The sequence below is a fragment of the Beta vulgaris genome, chromosome 9, assembly GCF_026745355.1.
Source record: "Beta vulgaris subsp. vulgaris cultivar EL10 chromosome 9, EL10.2, whole genome shotgun sequence".
Taxonomy (NCBI): Eukaryota; Viridiplantae; Streptophyta; class Magnoliopsida; order Caryophyllales; family Amaranthaceae; genus Beta; species Beta vulgaris.
This window is the reverse complement of record NC_079210.1, coordinates 25,711,234-25,731,741: the sequence shown is the minus strand read 5'-3', so window position 1 is coordinate 25,731,741 and position 20,508 is coordinate 25,711,234. Positions and strand designations below refer to the sequence as shown.

General features: G+C 39.6%; 1 long non-coding RNA gene across 1 annotated transcript; it reads left to right on the top strand.

Moving 5' to 3' along the window:
* The first annotated feature begins 216 nt into the window (after positions 1 to 216).
* LOC125493093 (uncharacterized) lies at positions 217 to 9,516 on the top strand. The gene is made up of 4 exons (XR_007269487.2): positions 217 to 784; positions 8,152 to 8,282; positions 8,361 to 8,765; positions 8,842 to 9,516. It is a non-coding gene; the product is annotated as an uncharacterized LOC125493093 (long non-coding RNA).
* Positions 9,517 to 20,508: the final 10,992 nt, after the last annotated feature.

Below are 20,508 nucleotides of genomic sequence, written 5' to 3'. Positions count from 1 at the left end.
TTGGGTTTTTTTTGTTGGCCCAATAATAGCCCTGTTCAACAATGGTCCTATCCAATAAAAGTCCTATAAATTTGATCCTAATCCTTTAGCCATTGAACTATCCCGTTCAATAACCAGGTATAGTCGTGACCTTGCTTTTCTGACATAGTTGGAATGTATAGCAGAATTTTTAGCGTGATAATCTTTCTTTTAAATATGATACATAGTTCTATCTAGCTAAGTTAGTTCCTTCGCTCCTTGTGTTATTGTCCTACAAAACGTGTTCCTTATCTTTCATATGACTCATCTCTTTCCTTTGGAGTTTTGTGCCATGAATTTGGTCTTTCTTGTCATTCCATTGAGTCGGCATTGTTTCTTGTTTGTGATGAACTTACAAAGATGCTATTTAAGCAGTGGACTAAATTTCCATCGAATTTGAATTTACCCATTTTCAAGTCCTGTCCATTCTCTCACATACTATACCTCAAGTAGTAAGGGCTGGCTAAGATTTAATTTGCAACTCTCCCGACAACTCTTTAGGATCTTCTATAAAGCTCTCCCATACTAGCTCGCAATCCCTTCCACTTCAACCCAAATTGCAGAATCTTTGATTAGTAACCGGTTGCACCCCTTCTCCAAGATCATCTCCTAATCCTCGTGCTTGCAGAAGAAGAAAAAAACACTATGCGGGCTGCTAATCCTCGTGGTTGTAGAAGAAGAAAAAAAAAACACTACGGTGTCTCCCGCACTTATAGGTGTGCAACTTTGGATCGGGATCGGATCGAACTGGAACTAGACTGGACCGGTAAATCTTCTTTTAGTCTCTGGTCTAGAATCTCCTAAGTAGAATGCCATTGAAGTTACTAACAATTTTAAAATAGGATTTTCTTCGTCTCACGCACGTTACACTATAAATGTTTTATATTTCGTTTTCATCTATCCTAATCCTTACATTAGGTTTTACCTTTCCAGTTTTAAATTAGGCCACTATTATTTTGATCTTTCTACATTTCAAGCGTGACCCAAAAAGCCAGCACTCACTCAAATTATATAATAATCTCCTATTACATCAACATATTCAACGCCTTAATAAGTGTAAAGGGTAATGTGGGAAAGATGAAATATTAAATTTGATTAGTTAAGCATATTTGATTTCTATTCTATAAAAAAAACTTGTTAATGCTAAACAACTATTATAGTCGACTACTAATGTGGGCGGGGGGGGGGGGGGGGGGGGGCCGGTCCAGCACCAGTCCGGTTAGGCTGGTGGAGAAATTCTGTGGACCGAGACTATTCCAATATGGTTTCAGTCTGTTTTCCGGTCCACTGGATCAGTTGGACCATTTGGCTGTTTTAAAAAATATATATTTTTTTTCTTAAATTTAAACATATTTATAAATTAGATGTATTAAATTTAATAATTCTCAAGGCAATGAAGAAAAATGGCTCATGCTAACATTGAAATAAAATTTATTTTCAATTTTCTTTTTCTTTTGTTTTACTTTATTAGCTTTGGGGGATTAGAAATGAAAACACCATATTGTTCATGCTCCATTGGTACTAACTTTTTATTTATGAATGAATTGAAAACCTAGTTCGTAGATATTTCAATTCAATAGAATTCTTGAAAGAAAACATTTGCTTAGTGATTCTGATTATAGTTATTTGTTCTGCTCTAGTTCATGAATTTATTAGCAATTCGATGTTGATGTTAGTTTGAAAATATTGAATGGACTTATGCTTAATTCTTAGCAACGTAAGAGTCGTTTTCTTTACGAGTTGAAAGGTTAAGCATTATCTGTGAAGATAATGATACATCTTTACCCTAATGAGGGTGCTTGTATTCATATATATAATAAATGTACAATAGTGCAATGATAAGATATCGAGCATGACGACCTAACGCGAGCAAGGAACGCTTGATGAGAAGCAAAACCTTGTTTCGGAGCATGACGATCTTTAATAATCTGTTCTTGAATCAGTAACTTTTCCCGAACATCATCAAAACTCAAATTGCCAAAGAAATGAATAATACTAGTTATGAGAGAATCATAGTCTTCCCAAGCCCCATAATGGTATGTTGAATCAAATCACAAGATGAAATAGGAGCACTAACCGCAACAAGAGAATCAACAATAAGTTTATGTCAGTAAATAGGTGTCCATGGATTGTGTTTCAGTCTTAGAAACATGTCGCAACATACATTTAAGTTCCAAAGAACGGGCTAAAACCAACTTTCATAAATCGGGATTGAAGTCCATTCCAAATCAAAATAGAGAACTTGACATGATGGACCTCAACGAGTATATCTTCAGACAAAGGAGCAAATAACCAGGATCTAATAGTTTGATCAATACGTAACCAATGATAGTATTCAGGATTCATGGATTCCCGATTAAGATGATCAAGAACATAAACCGCAGCATTGTAATAGAACCATCAAGCATGCCTAACAAAGCATGAGATACTAAAAACGATTCGAATCGAGTGCACCAAGGTAAATGATCTTCAATAGTCCGGAGCGAGAACAGTAGTAACAATATTTTTAGCATTAGAAGTAGATGTTACCAACGTTGAGGAGAGCGATGCAAGATTAGGTTGACGAGTAAAGAAACCTGGCGGCCCACCATAACCGGCGGGCATGTGGTGTTGCGGCAGCAATCCCGGATGGTCAGCGAGGGTGGAACCCCAAAGGATGGCTGTGGCGACGAAGATGCGGGCAATGCATAGGACACAAAATTGCCCGAGTGGGCTGCACCAATAGGCGACGTTTACGTCGAAGAGCCTGCGTGGCGTGGGACTCTAACAGAAGACCAAGGAGTCCGCACGGCTGGAGGCTTGCGAGAAGCCAATCGGTGCGCCAGCAGTGGGTTGCAGCAATGGACGAGCAGCCACCGAGGGCTGCACGATTGTGCTGGCGATGAGCACAGTCACACCGGTAGAGTGAGCTTGCAAGGAGGACACGGGTGTCATGGAGGCAGAGGGGAATTGGACGCCATCAATAATTTGAGGGAACCAAAGACTTCCACAATTCCACCATATTGAAATTTAGGGCATCCTCCTTTTTAAAGGGTTGAATGTGTATCAAGGTGTAGAGTCACAAAAAAGGCTACTCTTGAACAAATTTTGCATCAAGAAACGAAAAAGCTTAAAAGTGGCTAACGACCATAATATTGATATGAAAAAGTACCATATAATATAATTATGGTGATATGTAAATAGTGCATATTACAATTGTGGTTTTCTACTTTTTAATGATAAAAAAAGAAAGTTACTACCCAAATCAAAATACTCCCCTATTTTTATGGGAAGTTCCTAAAATGTCTACTCTTTTCCGAAATTACACCAAAATACCCTTGTGATATGTTACTATTCACATACCACCGTGATTATTTAGGTCAACCTCGACTGTTATACATTCCAACGTTCAGTACTTGCTGAAGTTTAAGGGCTTTAAAAAGTTAATTGAGATTTTACACACCTAAATTACAAATGTGATCAGATTCGTTTCACTAAAAGAACTAGTTTCACATAAATTAGGTTTACACCCTCAAATTGAAAGTGGTTCTTTAGCTCTAAGCCACACTCTGAACAAAAGAAATAGAAAAAATTGATAGGAACAATCCCAACTATGGAAGTTCTGTCATATTCAGTCCCAAATAAGGATTATTTTTGAGCGGTCCCAACTATGCATCATTTTTACCGAAATTATTCCCAACAGGTTAATGACATGCTACAGCAGGTAAAACCCGTTTTGTTTTCTCTTTTTTCGCCACAACCTTTTTCTTCTTCCTCCTCCACCTCTTTCTCACTCCTCCCTTCACTATGTCTTTCCCTCTCCTGCATCCTTCCTCCTTACTGGATTTAGGTTTCCTTCCTCCTCTTTCTCTCTCCTTCCTTCTTACTCCTCTCTCTGCCACTCCCTCTTCCACCCTTGCCATCTTCTTTTTCCTCCTCTTCTCATTTCCAATCTTCAACATGATTTAACATCTTAAAAATCTACATCTCTCAATTTTTCGTCGCCTTCTCTCGATCTAGATGATGAGGGGGTTGTTTATTTTGACGAATTTTAGTGATTTTGAATGATGAGGGGGTTGGTTATTCAATTTAAGGAAGGAGCATTATGGTGCTTTTGAGGGGGAGATAATTTCGTGGGTGGGAGGGGAAGGGGAGGGGAAGGGAGGGGATGGGGTGGGGTAGGGTGGGAGGGGTGGTAAGGAAGCAGTGGCGAATCATAAAATTGAACTGCGTGGGTTCGAAATCATTAAAAAATTAAATTAGATTAATTAAAATATTCTAATATATTTATCTTAATTCCAAATTACTACTGATAACTAGATTTAACCAATTGGATTACATTTTTTAAAAATTAATATCAATTATGTGTACCAAAGGGGTATTTGAAAACCAATATCATAAAGATGGATAATTTCAAAAATAAAAGTGTTAAAACAATTTAGGACTAAACAACAAGGAGTTCAAACTAATTCGGAACGGAGAGAATAATTTTCAATATAACTAGCAATTAGTTATAACTAATTTAAGCATTGATATATACATATATATAAAAAGACTATCGAACGAACATTTTGAAAGATATTCATTATACTCTCTCTGCTTTTTTTTATTTGGTACATTGTTGTTTTGGAATTTGAACCACTAACTTTGACCGATTATTTTGATTTTTTTATAAGTAAAAATATAATCATGTATGGTCTTGTTATATTCGTCTCGATGTGTAGATTCATAATATCAAATTTTTATAATTTTTACTTAAACGAAATAAGAGATATTACGGGTATATAATGTCTTGAAAATCGCGCACCAACAATGTACCAAATAATAATAAAAAAAAAGCAGAGGGAGTATACAACTATACAAGATACATCCCTATTTGCAAAATACAAAATTAGAAGAAAATAATTTAAAATGTAATAGGTAGAGGAATGCAAGACATTAAAAAAAAAAAAGAAACAAAAGGAAAACGAGATTAAAAAACTTAAAATGAACATAAAACAAAAACAAAATGAGAAAATGCTATCTTTCAGACTCGAACCCACATCACACTGGGTTCAAAAAATCAACACGTAGTTTGTCAACAAGTGAGCCAAGATGTTTCTGTCTAGAAATTAAGGATGCTAATGTGTGCTGAGTAGGAGTAGGCCCCAAGAGCGTTGACCTGAGATCATTATCCGTTCATCGAAAACCTGCAACAAGGTTAGATTACCCCGTGGGTTGTTCTGGGATCCCCCTCTGATGCTCAAGTCAGTTGATGATCGAGGTAGTGAGAGAAAGTCTAGAGAGAGATGCTTTGGTTTGTTAGGTGAGAATTCAATACCTTTTTATTCATGAAGCAATTGGTATTTATAGAGTTGAGGATCTCCAGCCGGGGAGCATCGGTTGAGTAGGCCTTTCTGAGGTCAATGGCTAGATTGCCTTTTCAGGCAATTGACCATCTCAACCCTTTAATGGATCTCCAAACTCTTGATTAGGTCAACTTGTTGGTGGGATCCACTGTTGCCACCTGTTGTGGGCCCCAGGAGGCTTTTCATCCCTAATTTGGCTGTTAACCAATTGAGCCCAAACAATTAGCCCCCAACTAGGGGTGAGGGATCATGGAGGTCCAACCGAGTGTCCTCCATCCGTGGCGGAACATTAGTTGGCCTGAGCCCTTTAAACTCGAAGCCTTGGCGAAGAGACCGACCGGGTCTCTCATGGCCTGGAGAAGAGGCGCCGACTAGGTTGCTCTTTTCTTGGGGAAGAGGTGACGACCTAGTGACTGATGGCACCGAACGGATCTCTCATGGCACAAAGAAGAGGCGCCGAACGGGTCACTCTTTGCATGGAGAAGGGGCATCGATCGGGTTATTGATGGCACCGAACGAATCTCTCATGACATGAAGAAGAGGCACCAACCAGGTCGCTCTTCGCATGAAGAAGAGGTGCAGACCGAGTGACGCTCTTGACTGCTGGCCGAGTGACTCTCTGAAGGATAGGAGGGTGCCGACCGGGTGACTGGGATTAGTTAACTTGTACTTAGCCATTTTCGGACTAGGTAGATGATCGGCTCGGCAAAGGGGGAGGAATCTACCTTGGCCGAGTGGGTAGGACACCACTTGGACGAGAGGGTAATGAGCCCCATGTTGTTCGAGTGAGTTCCTTTTGACACTTAGTTATTTTTGACTAAGTATGGATGCGGCTCGACAAAGGAGAGGGATGTCCCTTGACCGAGTGGGTAGGACGCCACTCGGATGAGAGGCTAATAAGCCCCATGCTATCCGAGTGGGTGCCTTTTGATACTTAGTCATTTTTTACTAAGTACAGAAGCGGCTCGGCAAAGGAGAGGGATCTCCCTTGGCCGACTGGGTAGGACGCTACTATGATGATGGGCTAATGAACCCCATGTCATCCGATTGGGTGCCTTTTGATACTTAGTCAATTTTAGCTAAGTATGGAAGCGGATCAGCCAAGGAGAGGAATTTCCCTTGGCCGAGTGGGTAGGATACCACTCGGATGAGGGGTTAATGAGCCCCATGCTGTCCGAGTGGATGCCTTTTGATACTTAGTCATTTTTTACTAAGTATGGAAGCGACTTGGCAAAGGAGAAGGATCTCCATGGCCGAGTGGGTAGGACGCCACTCAAATGAGGGGCTAATGAGCCCCATGGTGTCCGAGTGGGTGCCCTTCGATACTTAGTCATTTTTTACTAAGTATGGAAGTGACTTGGAAAAGGAGAGGGATCTTCCTTGGCCGAGTGGATAGGACGCCACTCGGATGAGGGGCTAATGACCCCCCAGCTTCATCTCCCTCGGTTGTGTTAGTCTCAACTTCAATAAGTTGTCATGATCCCTCGGTTGTATCCCACATGGTCTCTCTCCCGAGTTCTCCATCGCAAGTGAAAGAGGCCGAGGGCGTTGTTCCCTATCCCTGGGAGGTGTCCTTGGCCTATCATTCTGCGACGAGTTTCTTAGACCGTTATTTGGCTCATGGTGTAGTTAGGATAACTATGCTAGGGGAGAAAGGCGAGGCATCCACAACAGGCTGACTGGAGTACCCAGACTTGGGGCCTGTTCTCTTCGGCATAAAACAGCTGAACTGAACTGAACTGAATTGAACTGAACTGAACTGAACTGAATTGAACTGAACTGAACTGAACTGCACTGAATTGAATTGAACTGAACTGAAATGAATAGTGATATTTGAGAGTAAAAGTATTGTCAAGAGCTGAACTGAACTGAACTGATCTGAACTGAACTGAATTGAACTGAACTGATCTGAATTGAATTGAATTGAACTGAACTGAACTGAAAATAAGTTGGGGAGAACAGGCCCTTGGATTCGAAGGGAGGTCCAGGCTCCAATTTCCCTCTTCCGTCTTTAATAAAGATGTTGATAGACGATCCTCAAGGCCAAGCAGCGAGGTTCCATATAAAGGAACCCTATCATCTGGTCCGACTGGAGGCTTTTCACAACATTCTGACTCCGTCTCCTGGATGCACTGCCGCTTACTATAAAAGAATGGAGATGGGCCTCCGGTTCTCCCTTACTTTTTTTCTTAAAGATCTCCTAAATGCCTACAACCTATCCCTGGGCCAGTTATCGCCTAACTCCTGGGGAGGCATCTTGGATGTGCAACCTATATGCGAAATAATAGGAGTCAGACCGACTGTGTCGTTGCGGCATCATATGTACAAACTTGTCGAAATGATGGCCGACGAGCACATGCCGGGTTAGTGGTGCTTTCAGGTTCGCAGAGGCTACCGGACCGTACTAGACCTGCTCTCTTCCCAGAGAGGGTTTCGGAGAGGGTTTGCCTTCATCTACTTCAGTGGAGAATGGGGGAGGGGGGTTCCGATCGTCCCACCAACAGCCGAGCCGAATCATGAGCTCAACTTCCGAGTCCTTGGGCTGGACAATGAAGAAGTGGTAGTTTCCTGCTACATGCAGCTAGAGTCCAAGATAATGAACGCGAGGGGGGGGGGGGAGATCTTCGTAGTCGGCAATTGGTTTCCCAATTGTCGGCTTTGGAAGAACAAACACATCCTGGCCACAATGGAACTAAGCCCTACCTTTCCCAGGGGTAATTTGGTCGAGGGGGTCCCGTTTACATATTTACTTATGTTGATTGTTATTGATATATTATTATTTTTCTAACTCTTTTTCACTTTGTAGAGCCTTCGCTTGCTTACTTGAAAGGTATCGATCTAAAAATGGCCGAACGTCTAACATCTACAACTTTGAAAACGGCTCGGATCAGGGCCCGGTTGAGTTTTAAGGCAATGAAAAAGCCTGCTGCTCCCAAGGTAATTTTTACCGACCGGCTCAATATTGGTTTTTTTTTATCTGACTTGCCCGACTTTGGTTGACTTTTCTTATTTCAGAATCCAGCCAAGCCTAAGTCGAAGAAGCGCAAAGAACACGTCGAAGAAAAGGTGGCTCAGACTGAGAAGGCCTTGGTTAAGGCCCGACCGAGAGGGAATCGGCGAAGAAGGCTAAGACTGATGTTTCAGTCGAAGTTAACAACCCTTGGGTTGGCTCTAAATCTGGGGAGACCGACCTTTGGCTTCATTAGACTTCTGTCCTCAGTCTTCGATATCCTACCCCCGACCGGGTGGTGGGAAACCAGGTGGCCGAGGCAGTTCTCGTTCCTCTCACCGAGTTGAAATGCTTGGAATAAAAGGCTGAATGAAGCCATAAGGATCATCTGCAAGGACACCAACCGGGAGCACATCAACCAGACTCTCGGCAAGACCGGGACAAATGAACTCTACCGCTCCTGGCTCGACGTAAGTTTGTTGTCTGAATCTACTTCTTTTTCCCCGTTTTGCCTTGGTTCTAACTTTTATTTCTTTATTTTGATAGTTCTCCATCCGCATGTCCAATGTTGCGGAAAACCGAGTGGCCTTATACGAGGAGGTTGAAGAAGCTGAGGGAGAAATCCAAGAAGCACTTCTCCAAATTGAGCAAGGCCGAAAATGATTGCTGAGTCAAAGTTGGACAATGCTATGAGTGCCATCGGCAGGGGTCAGGAGGACATCAAAGTCGACCAGCAGGCTGAATGGGCGAAGAAAAAGGCGGACCTCATCATGGAAAAGGATGGGGCCGAAATTGCCAAGGCCGATGTCGAGGCCAAGTTGGTGACGGCGAGCAGAAAATTGGCAAACCACTTAATCCTGCGATGATTATAACGCAGAGGTCAGCCATGTGTTCCATAAAATGGGTGAGGACGAGACCCTTGAATGGCTGAAGGGCGTTTTGGCCGAGTCGTGCCCCTGGAATGACGTACGCCTAGTCCAGGTACCAGGAAGTCTATGAAGCTGAGGCGGCCAAAATTCGGGCTCAGATTTCCCTTGAGAAGGGCGAGGAATGTGATGGTGAAGAAGAGGATGGGGCCGAGGCCTCCCAAGCTGCTGAGGCTGTGACCTCCCTCCCTCCTAGCTCTTAGGCTTATTTTTCTATTCTTTTCTTTTGCCATGTACCACCGATCAAGTCGGTTTAGCTCATGTAATCGAACTTAAATTTTCTCATCAATGAATATATCATCTTTTTTGTCAATTGCAATATTGTCTTTTTTAATGGTCCAACTAACTTTTCGACTAACTTTTTGCTTGCTGATCGGACTGGTTAAGTCCTAATAAATTGGTTAAGTCTTGATTTATAACAGAGCGGTTTTGCGGCTGGTTAAGTCTTATCATTCAACTTGTTGCAATATCGACTGATGAAGTCTATTTAATTGAAAAAATATCACTCGTTACTGGTTAAGTTCGACTTATGCAATATTGTAACACCTCGTCCTTCTACTACTAAGATACTAAACAATATCTACTCTAGATTAACTAAAAGACGTTAGCGGAAATAACGTCAGGACGGTTATGCTACTCTAAAACAATAAATTAAGACAACCTCAAACTAAAGTTCCATAGCTTCCAAATGAGATATCTCAACATTATAATTCTAATAAAAAGGAATATCCCAAAACATAATAGAACATAACATCATCCAAAACTACGACACATGCAAGTCTCCCATATCATCTCAAATAAAATTAAATGTCTTTGAGACCTAGCATAACATAGGACTCCCTATTGTCTGCATAGAACTCATCTACCAAAATGACTACAAGCAGTTTCCTCTCATTACTGACCCACACTCTGCTAGCCCAAGCAGTCACAAGTCTAGCAGTCATTTCCATCTGCAAGGACATATCAAATAATTCCATAGTCAGTGGGAAGTAACTATCAGTTCTCCTAGAACAAAAGAAATCAAAGCATGATTCAGAGATAGATTAAAAAGAAAGGAAAGCATACAATTAAGACAATTATAACTCGCATCCAAAACCATAAAGCTCACAAGTAATACAAGTGATATTAAATATCAAGTAAATAGTATAATATCAATGAATCATCTCAAGAGTACTCAAATCATAATAAAAGCAAAGGTAGAACAAGTTATTGAGTCACAAAGGTAGAACAAGTTATTGAGTCACAAACCGAACGCTAGTGAATCACAATTCACTTCCTAAGGTTTGTCAGATCGTAATCTCCAGGTCAGTCTATGGGCTTATATTCCCACTGCCTGTGCCTAAGAATGGCCAAACTCCCGATGCAAGGTAGAACACGCATAACTCCCTAACCTCTCGGACGACAAACAATTAACCCCGGTGTACCCCTAGTTCGCAAACCAGGTGGTTGGCATGTTCTTCATCGGGGACTACATCTATCCCACCGTATGTTCTTATCTCAAAATAAATAAATAAATCATTAAGTATCATCTAACTCAAAACCATTCGTCAAAAAGAGAAGGGATGCCAACCAGCCTTATACCCATAATTCATCAAACATAACTCTTTAAAAATCCTCAAAGTAGTAACTTACAAACTTACAACAAAAATCTCCAACCACAATACTTTGAATATCACTAAGCATCAACAATAATAATGAAATAGTTTTTACAGCACTAATATTATCAATCAGAAATGCATAACATCAAATAAGATCACCAACTACAAGTAGAACATACGTACAAGATCATATAAAAAATTAGATTACACAAAACTGTGCGCTCGGCGCATGAGCTTGCACTCAACGCCACACTGTGCGTTTGGCGCACTAACTAGTCTGCGTCTGACGTCACCACCAATTAACTTCAAAGCTTATTAAATCGGTAAAACGTACACAACTAATCATTATCACATAGACCAAATGTAAGCATAATGATACTTAATATAACCATAGTAACCTAAAAATCATCAACTTCCAAGAACATAAAAGGTTACAAACTATTTCTAGTTAATAAACCCTTAAATAATTAAAAGGAATATCCTCAAACTCATAACAAAAACACAATAAAATTTATTAAACAAAAAAAAAAAACGATCACTAAATTATCACAAAGATTATCATACAACTATTATGACTTTGTGACATGGTACAAATTTTATTTCTAATTTTTGGCCTCTAAAAGTAATTTTAAACGTTAATTTACAGAATACTCAATAAAGCCAATATAATGATTAAAAATAGGAATAAACTCCCAAAAATTACCAAAAATTCATATAACATGCATAAACTCACGGTAATGCATAATATGCAAAGAAATAGATTTTTCATCTCAGGATTTAAATACTAGTAAGCATGAAAATGCAAAAATAGATAAATCAATTAAATAAACCAATAAACAGTAGGAAAAAAATGTTTCAAGGCATGAAATACATACTACACACATAACATGCATGAATTTTTTTTCTTCATAGTATATTCACACAGCATACGTCAAGTATATTCACGTCAAATTTCATTAATAATTTCATTCTAAAAGTACTTTTAAATGATTTCCTAGCGTAATAATCTAATACCGAAAAACAATCTAATCTCTGTCGTTCTAAGATAACTACTAGTTACCTAGATCGTCGGAGGCAAGCTAAAAATTACTCAAAAATTCCGATATATGCATGCACCCTTCTCCTTCTTCAAACCCCAAAGCACCACATACAAGAAAGAGGCAAATAGAACAAGTCACAAACAATGAGGCCATTACTTGAAAAAATCAAGAAGTGTACCTCTATCCTCGGCCTACCGCAAGCCCGCGACAACCAGAAAGTTATCAGCTTAAAACATCTCTTTGAAGGAAATCCAGTTGGCCGGACCCTTGAAGGCCAAATTGTTTGGAGTCCTCCGCAAGCCGGAAGTATTTCAATAATTACTCGGCTGAGTTATCCTCCAGCTCTAAGTAGGAATTCGTTCGTCCGGTATTGGTAAGAGCCCGTAGAATAGTGGCAACGTCTGGCCACTGCTTCGTTGGGGGCTTGGACGAATAAAAACTCCGCCTTCCATGCGTTAATTTTTGAAGTTTTTTCCTAAGACGTCAAGAAGCCGTGACGGTTGCAGACGCTGAGCCAAGCTCCGTCTACCGTTTTCGGGACCTTAGATACATAATGTATCTGATTAAAGCCGGCCAAAGAAGGGTTAACGCCCTTTAACTCACAAACGGCTAAGAATGTCAGTATATTCTGCCAAGAGTTAGGGGCCAGTTGGTTGTGGCCGAGGATGTAGTGGTGAAGAAGGTGGCTAATAAATGGGTGCAAGGGAAATCGCAACCCTGCGTCCAGAGCCAGCCGATAAACAGCGAAGTGGTCGAACGGAACACTAATGATAGCATCCTCCTTGCCCGGCAGAATGAAGGAATACCCCAACATAGGTATTGCCGAGGAGAAATGCTTAAGGTCTGAACCTACTCATCTTAACCAACTATTGTTAGCTAGAATAAACCTAGGGTCTGATAGAGGACCTAGGCGACGTCTTATTTCAGAAGAGGTGGTAGAAGGCTCGTCTGAATCATTGGACGGGTCAGATGAAATCTCTGCCTCATTGGTCTCATCCACCACCATGCCTTGTTCGGACGGGCTAGCCTCGGAAGACCTCTTAGTGGTTCTCTCCTCCTGGTTGCTTTCAGGAGAAGGAGTTCTGTTTGTTGGCCGAGCGCTTTGAACTTCGTGCTCCCTTTCGTCAGGGATTCAGCCTGTTAACGCCTCCATTTCTTACCTTGAGGCCGGGAGATTTACTCCACGTCTTATGTGAGAAGTTTGCTTGACGTGCGCTAAATTACCCTACACATGTAAAGACTGGGTCGTATAACTTTGCCGTCTATGTCCATTAAAAAAATGCATGTCCGCCCAGAATAGGCCCATTTCTAGAATGTGCTGAAGATAAGATGGAAGGCTCTTTGTTCTAGGGTTAAGGCCAATGCTTAAGCGGCCGAGATTGTTCGATGAAGAGGACAAATCCATTTTTCTTAAAAAAGAATGAAAGAAAAACAAAAATTGAGAATTAAAATATAAAAGGGATACCTGTTGAAATAACTTGGACGGATGAAAAAGATTGTCGAGATCTCGGACCGATGCTCTTTCTCTCTCTAAAAGTTCAGTAAAAAATTCGGCAGTCTCTTTCTCTAGAAAAATTCTCTCAAGGTGTGAAAATGAATTCAGAAAGGACAAGGGCCTGTATTTATAGGGAGGTAAAAATGACCTCTCCATCTGGTAAAGATACCTGTTGCATTCAAAAAACCTCTGTGGATTGACCTATAGACACCGGCAATTTGGCGCCTTCTCCACTTTGAAAAGGTTAGGGCAGTTCTCTTTGGTTAAAAGAGAATTCCAACCGTCTTGGCGCCTAATGGTAAAAAATTCTCTTTTAATGGGCAAATGTTGTAGCCTAAAGATTAAAGGCTATAAAAAGGACATGTGGCTCTTCGCTGCTGTAGAAAGTACAGGATCCAAAAAGGTGTATGGCGTAAAGTACACTCTTCTACATAATAGAGTTGTACTCGCCCACCTTTTTGGCCCAATTTGTACTTAGGCCCAGCACCTGTAAAGCATTAATGAAAAGTGGATGATATGTACCCTCCAATCAATGCTTGCCACATGTCATAAAATTATTGCTCAGCCAATCAGGTGCTCCCAAATTAGGATGACATCTGGGTACATCAATTATGTCAGACACTATAAATAGTCCTTGAAATCAAGAGAAAGGTACGTTTTTCATAGCAGTGTATTGTTATTTTGCCATGAATTCTCTCTTTCTCTCTTTTTTTCTCTCTAAAAGTTTTCTTTCTACTCCTGATATCAAACTTAAGCTTCGGAGGGAGAAATACCACCCAAACCTCCGAGGTAGGTCCCTTTTTGCGGGTCCGAAAGCAGCGCTCAGGTTCGGGTTTGGGTCCACGCGTTGTTGCACAAGTCTCCTATTAAAGAACCTACTATTGGGGACAGTAGTATTGTTTTACGAGTTTAGCACTATGTAACAGCAGGGATGAAATGGAAAGAGGTAGACATGTATGACACTCCTAACTCTACCCTGACCACTTTTCTAGATGCACTTTTTTTTAGGACAAACTCAACCTTGCATGAAAAGATAGATTTTTAAATTAGGTAAGACCTCTGATAAGACCATATACTACGGGAATGCAGACAGACAAAGATAGGACTGAACATAGGATCGACCACCATAACGAATAAATCAAAGAAAAGCATGTGATGCACAGACTGGGTGCCGTGCAGCATTGCTGAGCGCGACGCACAGTTGTGCGTCTGGCACGGGAGTGGTGTGCTAGGCGCCACTTAATGCGCTTAGCACACCATTACCCCGATATGTTTTTCGGGGGATTTAGGGCTAAGTTTTGGTTAATTGACGATTGTGTTTAGACGCGTTTTTTAGGAACGGCGCATAATAATGACAATTTAACTAGATCATAACAGGCAAAAATCACAATCACGGGCAAATGTGAGATAAAATGGATGCCAAGGTTCCAACCTGAAGTAAAGTTCTATGTTTGAAACTATTGGCTAGGTTTGCTTCAGTTTGAAAAGAGGGTCCATGACTAAGAGATTGATCCCACGATTCGTACCCCTGCTTAAAGAGGTGGCCACGTGTAAGATGCACTCCAGTTCTCAAGTCAGGAACAAGAGAACAATCCATGGTTGGGTAGGTCTTCTTATAACTATGATCCAACATTATCACCCATGAAGATTTTTGAAAGGATAAAGCGCAAACACCCGAGGGTGACCTCACGCATAAAACATGTGCTGATGAGGCAAGGTAAATTGTCCTTATGGTGGCTGAAACAATAGTCATGCATATGCAAACTTGTAATGTCATTCGAAGGCATAAAAAGAGTATGAATCGTAATTTTCAACTTTTCACCCACTCATTTAAAAAAATTAATTTTTTAAAATCCTCCCCCAGTGGAGTCGCCAAATTATAGTAGTGTTTTTATTTCGCCTACGCGGGATGAGCACGTATTAGATTTGACTACCCCACTGTAAAGATTTTTGTATTGAAAATGTTTCGAAGCCGCTAATAATTCTTTAAAGTAAGAATCATAAACCTAATTGAATATGGAGAAATCATAGGAACAAATTAGGGACTTATCCAATGTAGATTTTTTCGTCTAGACTCCGTAGATGGTCAAAGTGAACCAAAGATTGAGTTCAGGGGTGAGGGTACAACACAATCAGGAACTATGTTGTCCATTGCTGGTCTCTACTAAATATCGATTCGTGTCAATTTTTATGCAATAGAATAACCACATAATGTTCAAAACACCCTAAAAATAGTTAGTCTAGGTTGGTTTAGGAAGCACAAAAAAAGACTATTTTTTAGTGATATGTTATTATGCAATCATATTACAAGGTTCCTAGCAGGTTGTCCAAATTAATCTAATTAATGTTAGAACAGTTCTTTAGGTCTTGTTTAGCAATAAAAAAACATGTGGTTGATAAAAGCAATAAATTAGGACAATCATATAATAGGTATAGAATGATCGGGCAAGTCTATAATAATATATAAAAATAAATAAAAAGAAAGAAAGAATAAGGGTTAAAATATACAATAAAACGATTTATATTAAAGATATACATCAGGAAAGAAAACTGTTAGTAATTTCAATATAAAAATAAAGAATTTATTTAAGGACCCTCAAGATTCTACCTTGGCTTGGGTCTGCGAGTCGCCAAATTGTAGTTGTGTTTTTATTTCGCCTACGCAGGATGAGCGCGTATTAGATTGGACTACCCCACTGTAAATATTTTTTATTAGAGTGGCACGTGTCAGGAAAGTTGCGCCTGACGCAGAAAAGTGCGACAAGCACAAGGCTGTGCGCCAGGCACACCAGTCTGGCTTTTGACACGCCTTTATTCCCAACTTTTTTGAAAACGCGTTTTAAGATTAGTTTTTTTATTCTCTAATTCTGAAAATTTGATTTTACGGGATTAATATGATTTTAACTATAGAAATACCTTTTAAAAATATTTATTTATTGAAATAACTCAATTAATTATATATTATTAAACAATTAACTGGGGTTTCAAAGAATTGGGCTCAAAATACAAATAATTATCATGCTTTAACACTTTTTGAATTGGTTTTGAATGGCTTTTTAGACTGTTCTGCCCTTGGATCGGACCAATTAAAACTATGGTATGTTTTATCATCGGATCCTTAGATGTGGAGACACGGTTATGTGTCTATAGGTGGATTGTGGTCTTCTGGTTTCTTTGGTGTTGTGGTCTTCTGGTTTCTTTGGTGTCTTGTGGTGCTTCTATTTTGCACTTTTCTTCTAGTGGTTTTGCCACCGTTCTTCGCTTTTCCGGCAAAACAGTATAATATTGCGACTTTTTGCTGCTTATAAAATGGTATATGTTAGTTGCTCATAAGTCGTGCTTGGGATCCTATGATGAAGACAAAAGGTTATCAAATTCAAGCATTAAATGTAATTATGTTCAATTCCATCAAGTTGTTTCATGTAAGGTGAGCTGCAATATGTCTTTTCCCACTTTAGAAAAGTTATCATTAGTACTCCCTCCGTCCCTTAATAGAGTGCCCATTTCTCCAATGCACGTTTGCCAATGCACGTTTTGTATCGTTAATATCTTTAATTTCATATTAGTAAAAATTATAAAAGTTTGATTTTCTTAATGTACGTAATGAGACGAATCAAACAAGACCCCACATGACTATGTTTTTTTTATATATTAGAAATATTTTTTGAGGGCTTTCTTTACCTTTGAATAGTGTCCAAAAAAGAAATGGGCACTCTATTAAGGGACGGAGGGAGTATATTTCTAGGAAAAATTGATAATACCATCAGGTTGTTTCATGTAAGGTGAGCTGCAATATGTCTTTTCCCAATTTAGAAAAGTTATCATTAGTATATTTATAGGAAAAATTGATAATAGAGGTCTGAACTTTGGGTGATAATTTTAAAAGGTCTGAACTATTGATTAACTTGTGTAGGTCCCAACTTTAGGAGGTCTTAACTTTTAGCGGGTCTCGACGACTTAAAAGTGAAGATTTTTTTTTTTAAATCTCACCTAGTTCCTACATCCCTCCCTCAATTAACCATTCTGATGTGACCCAAGTTTTACAAGTGATGACCTATTAAGCCAGTTTTTAGTCACTAAGGCCCGCTAAAAGTTAAGTCCCCCTAAAGTTGGGACCTACACAGGTTATTAATAGTTCAGACCTTTTAAAAATTAGGGTTAATTGGCTAGAACAGCACAACCTTGGGCTCAAGTGCAAGGAGCAACACAACCTTAAGCGGGTGCAAAGCATATCACCAACTTAAACACGTTGTGCAGAAAATAGCATAAATGGCACCGGAGCATGGAGATTCCACCGGAGCTAGGGAATCTCCGTTCAAGGTTATGTTGTTCCTTGCACTTGATCCAAAGGTTGTGCTGTTCTAGTCAACTTTCAACTTCAATCTCAAAAAAAAAATTGATTTCCTCTTTACTCTTCTTTGCTGCTGTGCTACTTCCTCATTTTGCGATTTTCTTCCCTGTTCGACGCAACACAGATCTTCACATCATCAACAAATTGCATCAGCGCAAATATCGAAATCAAGTCGCTGGATTTACATCTATCATCATTAATAATTGACGTGTAATAATTGTGGAGGCTGATCTCAGTTTCTCCTAGCTCAATATTCACTATTGATTCACCAAAGACCACTCCACGTGCTGTTTGTAAAAGAGTTGGTTTGATGAGCGCCTGCTTCGAGGTCGCGCCATGGTCGCTCAAACTTTCTGGAACTCTTCTGTTTTGTGGTGAATTAGTACGGAGCGCCTGCTCTTGTGGACTGGGAGTAATGCGAGGTTGTGGTGGAGATGGTGTTTGGTGTGGTGGTGCTGCAGTGTTTGGGGCAGAGGATGACATTGTTGGAGTAGAGGTGGTGTTTGTTGTGGTGAAGGAAGATGATGGTGTTGAGGGAGGTGGTGGTGTTGTAGTGTTGTGGGCTAGGGAAGAGGGTGGCGGTGATGTAGTGTGGTTTAAGGTAGATTTAGTGTAGTGGAGGTTAAGCAAATGGTGTGTTTATTGAAATAAGGGTTGTGTTGTTCCTTGCACTTGAGCCAAATGTTGTGTTGTTCCTTGCCAATTAACCCTTAAAATAATGGAGATTCCCTAGCTCCGGTGGAATCTCCGTGCTCCGGTGCCATTTATGCTATTTTCTGCACCACGTGTTTAAGTTGGTGCTATGCTTTGCACCCGCTTAAGTTTGTGCTATTCCTTGCACTTGAGCCCAAGGTTGTGTTGTTCTAGCCAATTAACCCTAAAAATTATGACCCAAAGTTCAGACCTCTATTGTCAATTTTTTCATATTTCTATTTAGCATTTGGTAAGATGTTTGTATTCTTTCCAATTAGTATGATGTTTTATTTTATTTGTTTGATTATGAGAAATCCAATTTCTTATGATATATAAATATATTCATAAACTTGCAAGCTAAGAAAGAAATTCAGTTCCTTCAAAAGTTATAATAATTGTCTACTCTTGGATTCGTAAATTATTTGTTTGCCCATTTTTTGGGTGTTGGTTAACTTCCTACCCCGTATCTATGGTTGTCTTAGTTTTCAGTTATATCCATCTTGATGTGGTTATCTCTGATTTTGGAGTGACTGCTCTTTTTTTGTCCAATTTAGCAAAATCCAAGCTAGACTACAGAAGTTATTGGATTGAATTTTGTTGGTTGTTTCACAAAAATCTTCTCTTTAATAAAAACTCCAATTTAACCTACAGAAGCTATTGGATTGGAGATGTTTTAATCAAAATGCTATTTGTGGCTTCTCATAATTTATTAAGTTACTCCATTCTATGCCCCATAAGCTCTTAGAATGGAGTTGTTTGTTGTGCTCATCATCTGCCTATAGAAGGCTCTAATTATTGTTGGTATGAGATTTCTATAACGAATTTGCTTAATGAGTACTTGCAAGTATCTGTTGAAGTTTTGTTGTTTGGTGGTTTTTTGTCCATTAGTTGTTACCACATATTCTTGGAGAAGATCAATTGGATGAGTATTTTTATGGGAGAATTTGCTTATCCGGGTCTACCTTAGTCGTGCTCTCTTTTTTTGGTAGAACATGTTTTGTATTGTTGTGCAAACTTACTGGTCTGATTCCTTATCATCATGGTATGTAAGATCATTTATAAGGAGGTTCAATTCTTTGAGGACTTTGCAAATTAATATCATGAACAACAAGGCTCTGATTAAGCTCTGTATATTTCATGTTCTAACAAATCTTATCAAGCAACCCTGAAGAGAACCAGGGCTTAAGCCAAGGTGTAGTGCCATGATCACCCCATTGTTTGTTAAATGTCAGTTGGTTTTTGGAATGTGAGGGGTGGCCGAAGAAAAAATCTTTTTGTTGAAATTAAGAGCTTTTGTGTTGCAAATCACATTGATATTATGGTGATTTGTGAAACAAAATCATATATTGCTCCTACTAATGCTGTTGTGAAAAAATGTGGATTTATGAACTTTGATTTTTTTTTTCCACTATTGAGAGATCGGGTTGTCTATGGCTAATGTGGAAATCTAATGTTAGAAATCCTTTTAGTATCAATGGAATTTATAAAAGCTCTAGATTTTTGGTTTGTAATATAATTATGTTATCTCTAAACTTCTCCTTTTATGCTATATGTATCTATGCGTGTGTTGCCATGGGGTAAGCAAGCTTTTTGGGAGGAAATATTTGAGTATGTTGCTTCTATTACTATTCCTTTTATTTTAAGTGAAAGTATTGGGTCAGACCGTCTGACCCAATGCATATTGTCAGACGGGCTGAGCCCAATTGTAAGCTTCACAAAGACATTCACTGTCCTTCTCTCTTCGATGCCCCTTCTCTCTTCGATGCCCCCTTCAAATCATGTTTGAGCCTAATGGGATACTATAATGGTTTTAGTGAGGGAGTGATGACTTTCCCATGTTCTGGAATGTCGAACCCTCTGTTGTGAGAGGTCCCAAATACAATTCTCAGGAAGCCTGTGGCCTGTCAAACAAACAGACAAGAACCTAGTACGATCATCAACCTCTTCTTTACCGGAATGGAGCCTTTGTGATCAAGACAGTTGATAGATCAGCGATATTAGATTCATATAACAAAGTTAGATAGGAGCAAGATGAGAAAAGACAGAAAAATGAAACTGTTAGTTGCATATCGGCCATAGAAGCTGTTCGTCCATCAAAAGAAATTACTGT